Below are 13,912 nucleotides of genomic sequence, written 5' to 3'. Positions count from 1 at the left end.
CATTGCAATGAACATAGGGGTGCATATATATTTTTCGAATTAGTTTTTTGGGGTTTTTTTTTGGCTAAATTCCCAGAAGTGCAATCTCTGGGTCATAAGGCAGTTTTATTTTTAATTTTTTCAGGTGGAGGTTTAAGTCAATAGTTGTAGGATGATCCCAGGGATTCATTTTTAAAAAGCATGATTAGGGAATTAACTTTATTTGGGTTTCATTGGCCCTCAAATGGTTTTAAAGTCCTGATTCTCATTAAAGAGCCTAGAAAATAAGGCTAGATTAGCATAGTGTAGGCACAGGACATTGTAATTTAGTAGCTAAATTTTCAAAAATGCTGTACAACCACCTGTGTTTGTGGCTGCAGGTGCTGACCTTTGCCTACCTGAAGTGGGTCCTTGTATGCAAATCCACACCTGGACCAACTCAGAGAAGGCAAAAGAATGTGTATTCTATTCTTCCTATTTCCAAGGTTTGGGTTTCTGCTCCTAATTATGGCTATACTTTTTTTTCTTTTCTTTTCTTTTTTTTTGTTGCATTCTCCAAGATTTCTCTCTGCAAGCCAATACAGATTTAAGAAAAAACAGAGCTCCATACTGCAGGTATTGTAGCACATATAATATTATAGTTTGCTACTTACCAGTGCCGGTCTCCCTGAAGGCTGAGCTACTCAAAGACAGAGCTTATTAGCTTTGTGTTTCCAGCAGCTGGCATCATTCCTGCTGACCCATATTAGGTGCTGTGCTGTTCATATATTCTTTCCACCACGAGGTATTTTCTTTTTAATAATTCAACCGAGAAATTACCATTTGTGAAGTGAAAACTTTCCAATTTATCCTCTCTCCTGCATTTTTCACTATTTAAAGCACCTAGTCTGTTTTCTTGACTTGGATAATAAATGCCATGAAGGTGATTTATTAATATCATTCTTTAGAAATGTAGCCACTAAATCTTACAAGTTATATTGATTTCTGTTCTATCAAGATGTTTGACTTCCAATTCTTTTCTCAATATTTATAGACCTATATCATAACACCACATTTTATTACAATTATTTATTAGACATTAGTTCAGGTGTCTGTTTTTCTTCACTGGGCTGGCAGTTCTTTCAGGCCAGACAGTGGATCCACTACCCAGACAGAGAAGGTGTTCATGGGAATGTCACACAGTTTAGGAGCTTTTCAAATAATTTTAACTTGTATGCTTATTCCTGATAGGAATCTTTTCATTAAAAAAAACAAAAAACCCAACAACAACAAAACCCAGAAAAACCACCACAACCCTAATTTAAAGTATATGGCATATTTTTGAGGGAAGACATTCAATGAATTTTTTTTTGTGTGTGTATTTTTCTGAAGTTGGAATGGGGAGGCAATCAGACAGACTCCTGCATGCGCCTGACCGGGATCCATCTGGCATGCCCACCAGGGGGCGATGCTCTGCCCATCTGGGGCGTCACTCCGTTGCAACCAGAGCCATTCTAGCGCCTGAGGCAGAGGCCACAGAGCCACCCTCAGCGCCCGGGCCAACTTTGCTCCAATGGAGCCTTGGCTGTGGGAGGGGAAGAGAGAGACAGAGAGGAAGGAGAGGGGGAGGGGTGGAGAAGCAGATGGGCGCTTCTCCTGTGTGCCCTGGCCGGGAATCGAACCTGAGACTCCTGCATGCCAGGCCGACACTCTACCACTAAACCAACAGGCCAGGGCCTCAATGAATTTTTATATAAAGGTAGACTGTCCATCAGTGAAACCCTGAAAACAGTGGGATCGCTCAGATGAACCTACATTAAGAAATAAGTACAATATTCATTCAAATGATACTTCCACTTGAGCTGATCATTTGTTTCTAGGTCTACTATGTCAGCAACTGGGACTAAGTAAATTTTAGTTTGCCCATTCAATTCTCAAATTGGGATTTTTTTTTTTTTTGTATTTTTCTGAAGCTGGAAATGGGGAGAGACAGTCAGACAGACTCCCGCATGCGCCCGACCGGGATCCACCCGGCACGCCCACCAGGAGCAACGCTCTGCCCACCAGGGGGCGATGCTCTGCCCCTCCGGGGTGTCGCTCTGCCGCGACCAGAGCCACTCTAGCGCCTGGGGCAGAGGCCAAGGAGACATCCCCAGCGCCCAGGCCATCTTTGCTCCAATGGAGCCTTGGCTGCGGGAGGGGAAGAGAGAGACAGAGAGGAAGGAGGAGGGGGCGGAGAAGCAAATGGGCGCCTCTCCTATGTGCCCTGGCTGGGAATCGAACCCGGGTCCCCTGCACGCCAGGCCGATGCTCTACCGCCGAGCCAACCGGCCAGGGCCTCAAATTGGGATTTTAACAACTAAAATATGCTGCTTCATGACAACAACTTCATGACTCATACTTGTGCTCTTCTTCTTTTTTGCTGCTCTTAATATTCAATCTATTATCTGCCCTTTTCCCTGGTCGTTTAACATTCGAATGCTAAGAGAGAAGAGAGAAAATTGGTTGTCCAAATACTGACCTGCTTTACAATATTGTTGCCACCTAACTGTGATAACCCCCTTCCACCACATGCGCTCACGGCATTGTCCTGAACTGAATGAAGGTCAGAGAGCCTGTCTAGCACAGCGCCTGGTTCCATGAGAAAGCTGTTCAGAATCACCTTGGAGGTGACTTTTTTCAGTTAGGACAGCTGATTCAAATTTCAGTTTTTCTTTGATTCTCGGTTTTGAGGTACCAGACGGGCTAAGTATAATACAACATATTGTTATCTTTATTTATTAGTCTCTAAGAGAATTAATTATCTTCAGCTGATACCAAGCTCTCCATCATTTACAGGCTCTCTCAAGCTTTTGAGTTAACAGGCCATCCAGGATTTCATCAATTTTTTTCATGCCAGTAAGTAGTCATTTTCCTGAAATTTCATTTTAGTGCTATGAAGATGACTGCTTCTGCCTCTCCCTCTGAAATACCATTAGGTCATAGTGAACATGACACATTGGAAAAACTGTGTTTTCATCCTATATTAGCTATAACTGACTTTTGCTACCATTTTGGGGGAAAATATATGTATGTATGTATGTATATATATGTATATATATATGTATATATATATTAAGTGAAGAATCCATTTAGGTTGCAGTCTTCAAGGATATCAAATGCATTTCAGATTATCTATGAAAAAGGAGTAATCTCACCAGAATCTTGGTAAGCTCTAGTTGCTAGAAATGATTCTAGCTTCTCTATTACTACAGTCAATGTTTATCACATACATTAGAATATTCAATTAAAATTCAAGCAAAGACTGTTGGCAGATTCACAGCAAACCTCCCTGTACTGGTGAATAATTAAAGGGGAAGATGACCTCAGACTCACTCATTCGTGCTCAGAGAGAAAAGAGAGACTCAGTGGAAAGTGCTGTCATTTCTTCTGGACCGCCTGCATGAGCACGGGGGGAAGCCAATGATTCCCATTGGATTCACCTGGGCATTTAAACTATGACACCTGAGGTCAGGTCAGACCTCATGAACAGAATCTGGAAGAGTCATCCGGGGCTGTAATTACAGCGAACTCCACAGGTGAATCCAACGTGATTCGTGGGGAAGCAATACCAGCACATTGGCTCCCTAACCTGAGTGTCTTTAAGAGTTACAGAGGGAGTATTAAAATGCAGACCAGGAAGCTCCAACCCCAGAAATTCAGACTGGCTGGCTTGGGGTCCAGGAATTTGCATTTTAACCAGCATTTTAGGTAAAACTGCTTCTAGGGAGCCAAAGAAAACACACTTTGAGGATCGTTGGTAGAGCAACTAACCAGAATCTAGCCACAGAGAGCTAATAACTGAGTGGCCATCTGATTAATGCTGGTTATTAGAAGGGAGTATTTCAGTAGCTGAGTATAATATTTATAATTACTGGAAGAAGTATACAGAAAAGCTCTTTCTAATAGTGGTATATTAGTTTTAGCTTTTATTGCTGAAGACAGATCAAGAGAATGAAGAAATAAGTATATAAACATCCAAATTACCATCTAGCAAGTGTCACTTCTATGTATGTTTTACTTTTCTCCCTCCTCCCCCCTTCAAGACCACTGTTGAAAAACTACAGAAGTCAAACAAATAAAAAGATAAAAGAATTTAGAATAATATTTATTGGCCAACACCTTCTCCGTCCTCCACTTCATATAACTACTAAGGTTATCTGGCTGTGCCCAGATCTTCTAAAATACAATATAACCCAGTCAACTTCCTTCAAAGATTCCCAGAGGCTCTTAGTATCAAGTCCCAGACTCCTTAGCCCAGCAAAGAGTGGGCTCATGACCTGATCCTTCTTGCACTGTCTTAACCTGCCACCTGTTGCTCTTCTTTAGTTCTAGGTAAAGTCACTGAAAATGGATTCACTGGAAACAAACTTAACCAGAAAAGATATTCCAATGCTATCCAAAATACTAACTAAAAAAAAAAAAAAACAACAACCCAAAACAAAACAACTTCCAAAACAAAAATTTATGGCAGTTTATATTGAATGAGATTTTTAAAAAGCTTCTAATTATTTCTGCAATGTTTTAGTTGACTAGGGTTTTCATTTTATTGTTTTCATAGAAGCATTTTAAGGAATTGAAATTCAGTTTCACAATGTGAATAACAAGAGGGGACCAGCCATGAAAAGATCTAGGGGAAGAGCATTCTAAATTCTCCAATAACAAAATTTAAAGCTTCTTTAAAAGGAATGTTTATATTATTTTATAAGTTTCACACCAGATCATGTTGCCCTGCCCAAACTGCCAGGGTGGCTAGGGAATTCAGCAACTGGTATTTTTAGGTTTCTTAGTTGGCCTCATTAGGAACCATCCCCATTGAAAGGGGATTTACATGTGAATTGTTTAAAAGAATGATAAATATCTTTGGCAGCACTAGAGAAAAATACTGGAAACAAATATGTTAAACAAAGCAATAAATTGTTTTAAAACAATTTGTTTTGCTTAAAACAATTTAAAACCATCCATCAACACAGTTTTCCTTTAGTTTCCAATTAGTTCAATCTCACCAGTTTAACTTTACAGTATTTTCAATGACCACCAGTTTCTCTACTATAGATACTTTGTATTTCTGATCTGAGGAATGAATAATTCTTGTGAATTTCAAACTGCCACAAACAAACAAACAAAAATGCTAACTGGTTAGAAACATCCTTAAAGGCTATTGTAATCATTTATGGGAAATGACTTGCTATAATATTTGGAGAAAGTTAATTAAAATATGTTTTTGATGAACTAAAAAATTGGCAAATTGTTCATTCAGTTAATTGTTAAGGCTGAGGCTGAGGCTTTGGCAAATCCCACAAGTTAGTCCCATCTATTCGCCACAGTGGTGCTAACCTCCCAACCTCCGACCTCCGCACATGATGGTCTTTTCACTCAAGTCTGCAAACCACTCCTGTCCCTTGACCCTCCCCACTGCACACCTGCAATGTCACACATTTCTTACCCTCCAGGCCAAGAGCCTTCACTTTTCCTTGGGGGGGGGGGGGAGGGCTGGGGACGAATGTAACAATCACAATCAACCGAGTTTAAGCAAGAAAATAATAATTTCTATTAACTAAAAATACATCCACTAAACAGGAATATCATACTTGTCGAGAACCAGGGCATCCCAGCTCCAGGTAGTCTTAAACTGGCTGTCTAGGTGCCCCAAGGCCCCGTCTACCAGGGCTGCCGAGTCTTCCCAGGTAGGTTGGGGCTCGGCTTCCAGAGCCGCTCAGAAAGGCCCCCTGAGGTAGGGGCTCTGATGCAGCTGCCACCCCCGGGGCTTACCTCCCTAACCCCAGAGCTTCCTGTCTCTCCTCACAGTTGATCTTAGTTTCCAACCATGTGATACAAATGTCCCTCCCATGGCCAGGTGCAGGAGCTGGTTGGGAAGTCAACTATTGGCAGAGAGCAGGCAGCAGACCCTGGGATTCGCTGTTGCCAGTGCTCTTCTGATGGGCCCCCAGTAGGGTTAGGTTGAGAGGAGAGCATTGAGGCTCAAGCAATAGATACTATAGTCACCCTAACACTGGTAATTGTCCTTAAATGTTATTTGTGATGTAATAGTATTAATGTAGAGGGCATGGAGTTTGTACTTAACAGGGAAAAAGACATTCATATAGATGAAGGAATTTAGTCATAGATATACATATATATGACAATATACATGCATATATGTATAATTACATATTTATATATAGAATTATATAATAATGATACATGTAGAATTGTTTGTTGTATGTTGATCTCTCCATAGACTGTAAGCTCCTAAACTCACATCTATAAGGTCTACCGGAAAGTTCTGTCCGTTTTTGAAATAAAACAAAATACAAATTTTTCTTACCATCAATAAACTTTATTAAATAATATAATTGCCATTATTATTAATGATTTCTTGCCAGTGTGAGGGCAATTTGTATATCCCATTTTTGAAAAATGTTTTATCTTTTGATGCGAAAAATTGAACCAGTGCTTATTTGATATCTTCTTCATTTTTGAATTTTTGCCCTTCAATAAATTTTGTAAGGACAAAAACAAGTGATAGTCAGAGGGTGCTAAGTCTGGGGAATATGGTGGATGCGACAGACATGCTTCTGTAGCATTTCTTCCTTGTTGAAATTTATAAAAATTATAGTGACATAAATGAACTTTATCAGTAGCCATGGGTACACTATCGCTTCACACATAAGACTAACGTGAATCAACTTTGTTTTAGTTAATTTGCTATGTCAGTATGTATACATTAAGTGATAAAAATAGAGAGGCACACATGCGCCAAATAAATATGTGCTTACCTGTTGAAACTTGTGATAGAAACGTACAGAACTTTCCGGTAGACCTTATATTTTTCTTTTTCATCTTCATATACTTAAAACTTAAGAGAGTAGATGTTCAATAATTCTTTAGTGAAAAAATGAACATATTCACTCCAAACAACTTCAAGATTTAGTACAAAATTCAATGTATTGGCCTGACCAGGCAGGCAGTGGTGCAGTGGATAGAGCATTGGACTGGGATGCGGAGGACCCAGGTTCGAGACCTCGAGGTCATCAACACGGGCTCATTTGGCTTGAGCAAAAGCTCACCAGCTTGGACCCAAGGTCGCTGGCTCGAGCAAGGAATTACTCAGTCTGCTGAGGGCCTGCAGTCAAGGCACATATGAGAAAGCAATCAATGAACAACTAAGGTGTCAAAACAAAAAAACTGATGATTGATGCTTCTCATCTCTCTCCATTCCTGTCTCTCTGTCCCTATCTATCCCTCTCTCTGACTCTATCTCTGTCCCTGTATTTAAAAAAAATCAATGTATTGATGTAGACGAGACCACTTTAAAAATTGTATTTTGTGAGATGCTATATGTTAACAGATGAAAGTTCTCCAATACTGCCAATAAATTATTAAAATTGCTATAAAAATAAATTACATCTGTGTGTGTGTATAGTAAAATGTAGGCAAATGTACACTGTGATAATGCTACTGGTGTTAAACCAAGTCACTTGAAATGCTTCACTCTATTTCTTAAATGGTCTAGACTGGCTTAAAATATTAAAAACTCAAATCTTAATAATTTCATTTATTCCTCTATACACAGTTCCTACAATATTATCTGAAGCTCAATAACTATTTGTTGAAAGTATAAAATAGCCTCTTTGACTGGTTAGGCAAAGCAAGGACAGCCTGAGGGTGTATGAATTTGGCGTTTAGAGGGGTGGAAGAAATAATCTTTTCCATGTGCCTGGCTAGAAAGAATCAAAATACAAACATCATTCTTCTTTCTTTCCTGCATTTGTTTTCTGTTGTTGTGTTATGAATAGCAACTAGTTTAGCAGCTTAGAATAATACTCATTCATTAACTCCTAGTAGGTCAGCAGTCCTTAGAGCACAACTAGATTCCCCGCTCAGGGTACCATGAAACTGAGATCAAAGTATTGCCCAGATTGAGTTCTCATCTAGAGACTAGGGAAAAATTCACGGAATTGCTTGCTGTCAGCTGGGGGGAGGGGGCTCCTCTCAGATTCTAGAAGCCATCCACATTCCTTGCCACGTGCTCCCTTTCATCCTCAAGCCAACAATGGCACGTGGAATCCTTCTGGTACCACAGTGTTCTGACTTCATTCTGATCTCTGGACCCAATTTATGTGATAAGGTCAGGTCCACCTGCATAATCTTGTTAGGTCAACTGATTAGGGAATTTACATGTGCCAAGTCCCTTTTGTCATACTAATATAACATAATCATGGGAGTGAGATCTCATTATATCCAGATTCTGCCCATGCTCAAGAATATGAGATTATACAAGGGCAAGAGTCATTGGGATCATTTTAGGGTTCTGCCTATGATATTTCCTTACTCCAGGGCTTTGACTTGAGCTCAGGCACTATGTTAATCGTGTGTGTGTGTGTGTGTGTGTGTGTGTGTGTGTGTGTGTGTGTGTATTTGGATTATTCTGACCTTTGAGGTCAGTTGGATAGATCCATGAAACAGGAACCATCTGCAGTAGCATACAATATGAATATACTTTGTTGTCTATCTCTTGGACAGCTTGTGTTCCTTCTTTATTCTCTGGGTTTGAAATCCAGTCAAACCATTTACTAGCTCTGACCTTTGACAAGTGAACTAACCTTTATGCACCTAAGTTTCCTCATCTGTAGACATAGTGGTAACAACTAAATTGTAGAATGTTGGCAAGGATTAAATTTTTAAAAATATTTTTAAAGGTTTTAATTTTGTAGTTATAGTTGAAATTCAATATTATATTAGTTTCAGGTGTAGTGGTTAGACACTTAATATAACTCATGAGGTAATTCCCCCCAGGGAACAGCTCCTGTTCCTTTCTTTTCTACTTTAAAATATTTGGTCAGCAAGCCTTACAGTGTTTCTTTGTATGCTATCTTCATATTAGGTATCTATATCAGAAGAAGTATGTGGTGAAAGTAGTTGGGTCTAAAGATTGGAGGCCCAAGAATATAAGCATAATTTTTCCTTGTGGTAATCTTTGGGAAGCTGTGTGACTCAGGGAATTTTCTTAATTAGCTCCATGGAACTAAAGTTAAGTGGTTACACAAGATCTGCACAAGGGTTTTGATTGTGAAGGTTTTCCCTGAGATACTGTATTCCTATAAGCATATTTGGGGCAAAAATTTCCATGAGAGAAAGTGTTGGAAGATGAATTATCTGGAGGTGTGGGTAACATTATCTAGGAAGAGACTTTAATTCTGTTATTTTCTGAGTAACGAGCAGCGTGTGTGTTGATGGTATGGTTCAGATTTTCAAAATAGTAAAACAGAGCCTTATTCTAGCCCAGGGACTCTTCACCTGTGCTCCATGGACATCCACAATTCACAGGCAGGCTTCAAGTAGGGTCAGGAACCTTTTGAAATTACATTCATGTTTCTGGACAGGGCATAATATCATTAGATCCATTCATGAGTTCAGTTCACCAAAATGATTACAAACTACCAAGCTATTTGAAGACCATCTTATCATAATCAAGGAGCTTAATATCCACAGGTGCCAAATAATGCCTGAAATCACGGAACTAATGTTTTTGTTGCACAACAGAGATTAGATTCCTAGACTCCTACTGCACTCTTAAACAACCAGGACTATTACTGAGCCTTAAGGACAAACATGTGTGACAGTCATATGTTAACTAAAATGATATTAACTGTTCCTTGGGAAGTGGGTCTTGAGACATATGATATCCTTTAAAAAAGTGAGCTAAACTGGTTGGGATATATATATATATATTGCCTTGCACATAAGAAAAAATAACTGTTGAATAAATGAGTGGTATAGAATGTTCTATTTATGAAACAAAAGTATATATAGAGATTGCCTTTATGACTAGTACCCTGTTATTTACTTCTAGAATTGCTGTAAAAATTTCTTTTGGGGGAAATACAGTTTTGTAAAAGGTAGGGGAAAATGAAAAATATATTACTGATGAAAATAATAAATGAATTTTAGTCATTATGATGTACAAGGTATGGCTGTGCTAAATAATTTACCTAAACTGTCTATTTTTAATTTAATCCTTGCCATAAAGACGATGTGATGCATATATACAATGGAAAAAAAGGTTAACAAGTGTGGTACATTTACACAGTGGAATACTATGTGGCTGTAAAAAAGAAGGAGATCTTACCTTTTGCAACAGCATGGATGAACTTGGAGATTTACTTGGATACTAAGTAAAATAAGCCAGTAAAAGAAAGACAAATTCTACATGATCTCACTTATATGTGCAATCTAATGAACACAATAAACTGAGGAACAAAATAGGGACAGAGGCATGGACACATGGAAGAGACTGACCGCAGTCAGAGAGACGGGGTACAAGGGGACTGTTTCAAAGAATGTGAAGGGATTAGCCAAAAAAATATATACATAACACACAGACACAGACGACAGGGCAGCAATAGCCAGAGGGAAAGGGAGTTGGGGGCAGGTGGAGGTGGGCAAAGGAGGGGCGGGGTATGGTGACAGAAAGAGACTTTGCTTGGGATGGAGAGTACATATTGTGGTGTGTATGTAGATGGTGTTATAGTGAGTTATACACTTAAAACATGTATGGTTTTGGGAACTGATGTCATCCCAATAAATTCAAATAAAAAATGAAATCTTACCATTTGTAACAACATATATAGACCTAGTGCATATTATGCTATGTAAAATAAGTCAGACAGAGAAAGACAAATACCATACAATTTCACTTGCAGGTGGAATCTGAAAACAAAAATCAATGAACAAAGAAAATGGAAACAGAGAGTGAACTGAAGGTTGCCAGAGGGCGGGGTGTTGAGGGGCTGTGTAAAAAATGTAAGGGGATTGAGATGTACATTGGTGTTTACAGAACAGTCATGGGAGTATGGAGCACAGCATAAGGAATATAGTCAACAATGTTGTAATAACCATGAATGGTGCCAGATGGGTACTAAAAATATTGGGGGGATAGCTTTGTGAGCTATATAAAGGTCTAACCACTATGTTGTATACCTGAAACTACCATTTTTTCTCATGTATAAGATGCACCTTTTCCCCAAAATTTTGGGGTATAAAAACTGGGTGTGTCTTATACAGTGGTTGTAGATTCTTTTACTTGCATTTTCCGCTTTTTCGTGGTTGTTTTTGTGTTTATTGTTGAAGACAGTGATTCGTCATCAGACATGGGAGTTTTGACAGTGATGAGGAGTTGTATGAATTTTATGAATAAAACTTGAGTTTAATAACTTTATGTAATACATTTTTTTTTATTTCGGGCCCCAAAATTAAGGTGCATCTTACACATGGGAGTGTTTTATACATGGGGAAATACTGTAATATAATATTGAATTCCAACTATAACTAAAAAATTAAAAAATATATATTTTTAACATTATCAAAAATAATTCTTGCCAACATTCCAAAAGTCTCACAAAGGTGTTATCACTATGTCTACAGATGAGGAAACTGAGGTGCTTAAAGGTAAGTTCACTTGCCAAAGGTCATAGTTAGTATAAACGGCATGGCCCAGATTTCAAAAAGTATGACAAAAGTTTTTGCTCTAACCTCTAAGCATGAGGTCCATTTCTAACAAACAGGAAGAAAACATTGGACTAGCAAGTTTTTTTTTGTGTTTTTTTTTGTATTTTTCTGAAGCTGGAAATGGGGAGAGACAGTCTGACAGACTCCCGCATGCGCCCGACCGGGATCCACCCAGCCAGGAATCGAACTCGGAACTTCTGCACGGCAGGCTGACGCCACTGAGCCAACCGGCCAGGGCCGGACTAGAAAGTTTTTGAGAACAGAACAAAAAATAAAACAAAACAATAGTAATTACCTTTGAGGCAGCATTATTGAGCCCCCTCCAAATACACACATACAACAAGGGGGTGGGGGTGAGGGAGTTATATAGAGTGGGACACTTGAATCCGTGTTAACACAATAAATTAAAATTAATAAAAAATTAAAAAAAATACACACATACAACTTTATCTTTAGGATTTACTTCAGCATTAGCTGTGCATTTCTCTTTTGTTGTTGGTTTTTCTTTTAGTCCAGGATCAGCTGAATTAACAGGAAAAGATTTTTTTTTACCAAATCCTGTTAATGAAAAAAATAACTACATGGATAACCCCCTAGAGACATCTGGAAAGTCAAATGTAAGAACTTGGGGTCAAAGGCAGGGGAAGATGGTTCTTTTTAAAGCTGAACAAATGTGTATTCTTAATTTGGTGCAAGAAATCTAGATTCTCGAATGACATGTGGATTTCCATTTGTTCTCAGTGCTTACACTTGACAGGCAGTTAGTCCATAGATAAAACAAAAACAAAAAAGCGTTTTATTGAACTATGTAACATACCTGCAACAAAGAGCACACAAGTTTTAAAAGTTTAACTTGACAATTTTCAGGGCCACTAAATTTGGGTTCTGGGAAAGGTGTTTGACAGAGAGTGATGACAGAGGGACCCAATAGTGACCTTGTTGTTTGGTGTGGCTTTACACTTGTGTCCCAGTAACAGGAATCAACAGCAAGGCCAACCTGTGCTAGCCAGTTCATATTCAAAAGTCTCACAAAGAAAACTTAGGTGAACCAGCTGTTCTAGTGAATTTATGCAATTCTACCAGGAGACTTGGTGTCCCCACTTCTGTGGGAGGCTTTACAGTACCCATGACAGCTGCCTGAATGTTCACTGTGAAAAGAGCTGTGGAAAGTGGCTATAATTTACAAGGGGTACTTGGGAATGCCAACCTGAGCCCCGAGCCCTGTGATTGCATAAAAAGAGGGAAGGTCCCTGCCCACTGCCTGGGAGGTAAATGACCTTGTGCATGTACTTTACTTCCCTGTTTCCATCTCCTTAGTCTCAGAGTTAAGGAGTTGGACAGGACTGGTGATTTCAAAGAATGAGGAATTTCCTCCTTATATCCCTCCCTCTACGTGAACATATCAGAACCTCTGGAAGACGCAAGAGTAATTTAAATAAAATAGAGTCAGTAGTTAATCTTCTGGGCCTAATGGCTTCTTTAGGTCTTAATTTTCCTTTTAAAGATTCCTGTGTACATACAGAAATATTAAATAAAATCTGGGTGCTTTTCTCCTGTCAATCTGTCTAATATCAGTTTAATTCCTAGGCCCAGCCACAAACCTAAGAAGGTAGAAAGGAGTGTTTCTTCTCTCACACAGTCCTCTCCTTGAGATAAGATCAACCCCTCTGTGTGCTTTCTGGATTTCACTCTGTGCACTGGGTTGAATAGTGTTGCCCCAAATTCATGTTCACTTAAAACCTTAGAATGTGATTTTATTTGGAAATGGGGTTTTTGCAGATGTAATTAGTTAAGATGAGGTCATACTGGATTAGAGTGAGCCCTAAACCCAATGACTGTTGTCCTTGTAAGAAGAGGGAACACAGGCACACAGGGAAGAAGCCCATGTAAAGAAAGAGGCGGAGATTGGAGTTACATTGCTATAAACTAAGGAATGGACATTGGTCAGTAAACACCAAAACCTGGAAGAGGAAGGAAAGAGTCTTCCAGAGCCTTGGGAGGGTGAATGGGCTTGCCAACACCTTGATTTTGGGCTTCTAGCTTTCAGAACTATGAGAAAATAAATTTCTGTTATTTCAAGCCACCTATTTTTGGTTACTTCGCTATGACAGCCCTAGATAACATAGATTTTGGTAGCAGGAGTAATTCTGTTAGAACTCCACATCTTTTATTACCATCCCTTGCATTTTCCCTTCTCCTTCTGAGCTCTTTCATTTCTATCTTAATTCATATTTTCCCTATTTGAAAATACACTTTTAAAAAAGAATTCACAATTTTGGCTTGCCCTGGTAGCCCTTTAATAAACAGTTTCTGCTTCCTGTCACTAAACAATTTCCTTTCTTGGTGATATTAAATTCTCAAATACAATCCAAAGTCCTTAATAGCTGTCACCTATCTCATCAGG

The sequence above is a fragment of the Saccopteryx leptura genome, chromosome 1, assembly GCF_036850995.1.
Source record: "Saccopteryx leptura isolate mSacLep1 chromosome 1, mSacLep1_pri_phased_curated, whole genome shotgun sequence".
Taxonomy (NCBI): Eukaryota; Metazoa; Chordata; class Mammalia; order Chiroptera; family Emballonuridae; genus Saccopteryx; species Saccopteryx leptura.
Note: the sequence above shows the minus strand (reverse complement) of the source record.